Source organism: Sinocyclocheilus grahami, unplaced genomic scaffold (genome assembly GCF_001515645.1).
Source record: "Sinocyclocheilus grahami isolate Dianchi unplaced genomic scaffold, SAMN03320097.WGS_v1.1 scaffold935.1, whole genome shotgun sequence".
NCBI classification, from domain to species: Eukaryota; Metazoa; Chordata; class Actinopteri; order Cypriniformes; family Cyprinidae; genus Sinocyclocheilus; species Sinocyclocheilus grahami.
Genome location: NW_015506114.1, coordinates 391071 through 397891, shown reverse-complemented (window position 1 = coordinate 397891; position 6821 = coordinate 391071).

Below are 6821 nucleotides of genomic sequence, written 5' to 3'. Positions count from 1 at the left end.
TTACTTGCATTTGATAATATGATTTCATGCATCCCACACGCTGTTAAATGTTATATTCATACACATTATATGATTTATTGATTTCTGGCTGTCTTTCATTTTATAAATAAAAATGCAATTACAATTCTCAACAGCTTGATGGCAGTTGTAGCCCTACTGAGACATGACTACTGGCAACGCAAGACATGAGAGTTAGTAGAGATCAGTGTTGTGTTTTGATTTTTTTTTTACACGAGAGAGCACTAAGTTTACCTGTTGGAGAGCAGCGGACAAACAAATGATAAAGGACATTCCTACTTGGTCTTGTAAGTATCTGTGTTTTCGTTTTTGACGTGTTCATTATTTATCTATATTATTTGTTATCATGTTTAGGAACCGTGACATTTTAGTGAAGGGAGCAGATCGTAGTTGATAGTGATCCATGACTAGGCCCACGGTTCAGCACGCATGTGTTCAGAGGATTAATTGCAAAATTTAATCGAGTAAAAGTTATCATTTTTTACGTGTTTACAAACTCAATCGATTTTTAAACAGCGCAAGAAGAGTCGAAAAAGCAAACAACAGAACAAACACAGCTTTGACAAAGATGAATCCCTATTAATTTATACAGTGAACACACTCAGAAGAATTGGAGAAACTGAGGAGGAGTTTCAACATCTGGAAAAGCGGTTGGAAATCGAAAAGATCTGGGCAGCAATGGTAAAAAAAAAAAAAAACCTCTCCAAAACAACATTTCCTCACTAAAGCTCTCATTCTTTGACAAAGTCCATCATTTATTTTAATTATTATATTGAATTTATTACTGAACAATGGCTTGATAGATACAGAGAGAGCATGAGCTAATTGAATAGAATATCTTTGTCATTGTACAAGTACAATACGATTGATTTTGAAACTTCCAAATTGATAGTAAAGCTTAAGAATACAAATAATTTAAAATGGCAATATAAAATGATCAATTATAAGAAGTTTGCAGCAGTATTAAAATATAGTGCAAATAGCTCAGATGTGCAATGCAGCATTAAAACTGAAACCGTACAAACAGAAAACATAATGAAATAAAACGGTAGGGGACTAGAGCTGTAAAGCACTGCAGTTTATCTTTTGGTGCGATGAATGAAGCTGAAGTATTACATAATTACTTCTCTTTTATTTACACATGTTAATATGCAAAACAAAAATACAAAATGTACAGAAAGTACTCATGCTCATTTACAAATAAATTACACTACAAAAATGAATAATGTATACAACTTATTTCATTTTGAACTTGCATCACAAAAATAAACTACAGAAATTAAGTCGTTTCATTGACAATGTGACATTTAGAAAAAAAGATATTGAAAAAATGTAATGTACCCATTTTTTTCCACTGTTTTCTCTTGACTAATGGAGAATGGCTAATAAATGTATTTGTGAAGCATTCTCTCAAGAAGAGAAAACAGTCTCTCCTTGCTCTCCTGTGCTCTTCTCTCCTCTGTCTCTCTCTGGAGTTTGATATCCTCCCTGAGTAGCTCCACCAGCTTCCACTCTCCCTCACCTGTCCCAGGACACTTGCAATCCTAAGGCAGAGCAAATAAACCATGCCTGTTAACAGCAACAGCACAAATGTGTCTATTAACTAAACTAACTACTTGTTGTATTTTTTTAAGTCTTTCCCCAGCAGGCTCATTTTCTCCAGAATAGTCCTAAAACAAGAGAAAATGGATGCACTTATGAAAAATATAAAGACAGGTTTGCAATCTTAACATTAGAAAATATGACACAGCAGGACATGCATACAAAATACTGAAGTGCTAAAGTCTGTTTAAAACATTTGTAGACAGCACTACAAAAACACAACAAAAAGAAAGACTATTGCCTTATATAGTGGTTGTCTTATTGTTTGTGGGCTTTGCTTTTTTAACACTTGTTTCGCTAGGTATTTGAGTAAATGAAAACACAATACTTACATTTCAATGTGAATTCCCTCACAGAACTGTCATCCTCCATGTTCTTTGAATATAAATTCCATCGTCATCTGCGCACATGTGATTCTGGAATATGGTAGGGTGCAAAGTGTCCATCAAATGTACACTTCATTGTCCTGGGAAATGGAGGGTGCATTTGAAGTCGCTTTCGAAATACGTCAGCCTTCGTTGCGCTGCGGTGACGCTATCGGCCTTGGAATGCTGTCTTCGAAGGGTGCATCCTGAATTGGGACAGCTTACGTCGTGACGCTGTGACGCAATCGCACTTCAAATGCACACTTTGGAGTCTGTGCACTTCACTTTGGGACACAGCTCATGGCCGTTGACTGTCAGCTGCACGGGGACCGGAAATCGGACATCTTTAGGTTTCAGCGCAATAGAGAAAGACTGGAAGATCCGAAGCTTTCATGGGTTTGATGGGGTTTATGCTACAAAAATGGAAAAACGATGTGCCTGGGGTACTTGTAACACTGATTCCATGTATCCTGAGAGGATGGGCAATGGAATTTATTTTATTCAGTTTCCTTAACCCAATCAAAATGGAGTAAAATATCCTTAAGCATTCAACCCCAACCCCAATGAAGACGAAAACGTTCATTTTCTGGTTGTCATATACTCTCATTAAGTTACAATTTTCATCTGCTCAAGCAGAATGTTAAGTTTATTTTTCCTACAATGCATGTATGTATGCATGTACGGCTGTGCACAAGTGATTCTGGCATATGGTAGGGTGCGAAGTGTCCATCAGATGTACACTTCATCGAAATACGTCAGCCTTCGTCGCGCCGCTGTGACATAATCAACCTTGGAATGTGGTCTTCGGAGGGTGCATCCTGAATTGGGACAGTTTACGTCGTGACGCTGTGACGCAATCGCACTTCAAATGCACACTTTGGAGTCTGTGCACTTCACTTTGGGACACAGCTCATGGCCGTTGACTGTCAGCTGCACGGGGACCGGAAATCGGACATCTTTAGGTTTCAGCGCAATAGAGAAAGACTGGAAGATCCGAAGCTTTCATGGGTTTGATGGGGTTTATGCTACAAAAATGGAAAAACGATGTGCCTGGGGTACTTGTAACACTGATTCCATGTATCCTGAGAGGATGGGCAATGGAATTTATTTTATTCAGTTTCCTTAACCCAATCAAAATGGAGTAAAATATCCTTAAGCATTCAACCCCAACCCCAACCCCAATGAAGACGAAAACGTTCATTTTCTGGTTGTCATATACTCTCATTAAGTTACAATTTTCATCTGCTCAAGCAGAATGTTAAGTTTATTTTTCCTACAATGCATGTATGTATGCATGTACGGCTGTCCGTTGCACACCGTTTCCAGGAAACATGTCGTTCAAACCGGAAACCGTAGCAAAACGGTGCACACCGGTTTGAGCTTGAACTTGCCCCGAAGTTCTCAACTTGCCCACTGATCTATATTCATCTTTATATAGATCAGAGAATTTGCCATTATGATGTCAACTAGTGACATTTAGCTACCAGTTTTAGCTGCTTTCCATTGAAAGCAGTTGGCAACACTGTTTGGACGGCTTATTGAGTTTGACCTCATGCCTGTTTTAACTATGATTGTGGATTATTCCTCTATAAACTACTGCACTTGGATCCTCAGCCTTCGTGTCACCGTGCAGTTTTGTGACAAACATTTAAAAAAACAGAAAACCTTTACTGTAGCTTGTCAACACTATAATATGAAGTACATGAGACCTTGAAACTCAAAGTTCACTCAAAAGCGACGAAGTCGTCTTCTGAAGCATCCAAGGAAAATTCACATTTTTTAAAATCTACTTGTTTTTTAGTTACTATTTAGTTTAGTTTTTTTATTAGTATTTTTATGTAGTTGAGTTTCACTGTCAAAAAGGTTGTTTTGGTTGTGTTTTTTGGATCTCAATTATTAGACTGTTGCAGCATTGAAAAGAAGTGTGAGAAACTCAGTTTCCCCTCAGGGTTTTAGAAAAAAGACCCTTTTGCCTTTACCTTTAAGAGTTTGAGAAAAAGACACAAAGGAAGTACACATAGCAATAGATACTACTTAAAGTGCAAATAATGTTATATACTATTTATACTTGTAGTTATTTGCTAATAGGCCCTACAAGAAGCAGTCAGGATGGAAAACATCTTTTATTTTTATTTTATTTTGTGTCTGTTCACCTAATTTTTTATTTTATATATATATATATATATATATATAGTGGCTCACAAAAACTGCTGGGAACATTACAGTAGATAGTTCTCTCCAGTTATGACACACATCATTGCTATCAGATTCCTACCAAGCATGTTCTTCACCACTAGGTGGCAGCACTGCCAAAAGACCAATGTCACCTGCCTGCACTTTCTTCTCTAACACCTCTTTAATGTAAATCTCAGCCCCAGTGCTTTTGGCAATATACCAGGCTACATTTGTCCATGAATCTAAAAGCAGGCTGGCATTTGTTGTACCATTCATGCTGGTTTCATAGTAAATCCATATGTAAATAACTGCATTTTGTGCAAGTGTTATATATTCTCCATAAATAATGTAATATTAATGAGAAAGTGACACACTGAGGTGTATCTCCTGAGATTGCCTTTTTTTATAAGCAGTAAGCAGGGACAGTGGGCAAGCGGTGATCTAAGCCAGTGCGAGGAGGTAAATCTCATGCACTGCTTGTTTTTATTGGAGGTTCTGGCACAATCTGCCCTTTTCCGTTCCTAGGGCCTATTGTTTAAATAGGAGCTTTTAATGCAGGGCACCAGATGGGCCCTCAAACAAGTGTGGATAGAGGCATGTTTACTGGTCAGAGCAGGTGAAAATATCAAATACCCTGCTCCAATGGCCATGAGGCAGACGTGATACTTTTACTTGTAAAGCTTTATTAGGCATGTGCAACTGTGGAGAGGATATTAGCATACAGAAGGGAGGATATGAGTGCAGATATGTGCAGCGATTGGAAAACACATTTAAAGGGAGGTGAAGCTGTTTCTGCACTAGGGGATGGATTATTACTGTATTATTTGAACAAGAGCCTGTTTTATGACAAAGTGCCAAATTAGTATAAATGGCTGATGGGGAGGGTTTTAGCCACCTTATTTCGCAACAAGCTATTTTCTGTAAATGGGCCAGACTTCTTATTTATTAGCTGCTGTAGGTAACTAATTAGAAGAATAAAAAAAGTACAGTAAACGGTAAAACTATTGCACTACAAACTAGCGTGTTTATGATTATAATTATAACACTAAATACATGTTTGCAATATCAAGCAGCATAACAGACTGCTATAAAAGTAAAATAACTAGAAGCGATAGTCACATAAATGGCTCATATGTTAAAAATAAGCTAACTAAAACACACTTGTCTTGTTATTGATGTCGGAGATTAGCAGTATACACAGTGATGCATATTCCCCAAACAGACACATCACATTTTTGAAGATGCTCATAAGGCTATTATCTTTCTCTATGGAGAATGTTTTTTTACATGTTACTGTGACATTTCAGTAATCAGCGCGGCTCTGAAAAATGGGTGGAATGCCCCTATTACTGTCTAGTGTTCTATCGGACGCGTGTCGTGGATTGCGTGTGTTTGAGCACCTGGCTCTCTGTCAACACAGGATCAGGTCACTGTGTACATTACGCTGCTCACAGCCATCTCAGCGAACGACAAAGGCTGCTCGGTTTCCTGTGATTAAAACTGAAGGCCATTACTTACCACACCGGGGCTTTGATTATATCTTTGAAATATTTTGATGATTTTTAATTTTATTTTTTGTCCGTACAGTCTGCTTCTGACGTCACACTTTACCAGGTTTCCGGGTCCAAACGTTCATTCATATCCCAAAAGCCAACAACAAACAGTGCTAATATACACTCACAGTGTGCTGTAGTACTTCCTGATCGCAACCTTTATCTCCATACTGAAATCTCACTTGGCCAGACAGGGATTTCATTTTTTTCCACCATGAGCCTGAGAGACGATAATGTACATTATTTAAATAAACAGTGCTCATAAATGGCTGTTTGAGATAGTATTCCCAATTGAAACGAGTAGAGGTTCGGACTTGGAAATAGTTTTCCTTACATCCCAAATTAGCAAGCAGATAGAAGTCACTGGTAAGCAAAACTGTATGGATTCTTCGAAATATCTTCTTTTGTGTTTCACATTCAAACAGGTTTGGAACGACATGAGGCGAGTAAATGATGACAGAATAAACTATCCCTTTAATGATGAAGCTGTGTGGTGGAACATTGAGTTGACAATAAAAGACCCAGACCAAAACCAGACCCCACATAGCCCAGATCCAGACCAAGAACCAGGCTGTCCATTTTAATCAGAGAAGCCAGAGCGTTTTACTATGAGGTCCAGCTCCCCCTCTGGACATGATGGGCAGAGCTTGAAAGTCCAACCGCACCCTAGCCAGAAACCTATCCCTAAACATAACACCCATTAGATTCACAGAAGTGGAGATGGACTAGGTCGAACTCCAACCATTTTACCAATATAGCTCTGCAGTGAGCACCATTTGAAAAATCAAGCTTGAAGTAAATGCTGCATGCTGTAAACATTTATTTTTTGATTAAATTCACTTACAGCATTGGACAAAATAATGTGAACATCTGGGAAATAGGCAATATTTATTTCGTTCCTTTCTATGAAGGTGTTTTAACACCATTTGCCTTTAAAGGGATAGTTCACCCAAAAATGAAAATGTGATGTTTATCTGCTTACCCCCAGGGCATCCAAGATGTAGGTGACTTGGTTTCTTCAGTAGAACACAAACGGAGATTTTTAACTCAAACCGTTGCAGTCTGTCAGTCCTATAATGGAAGTGAATGGGAATCACGGCTTTGAGAG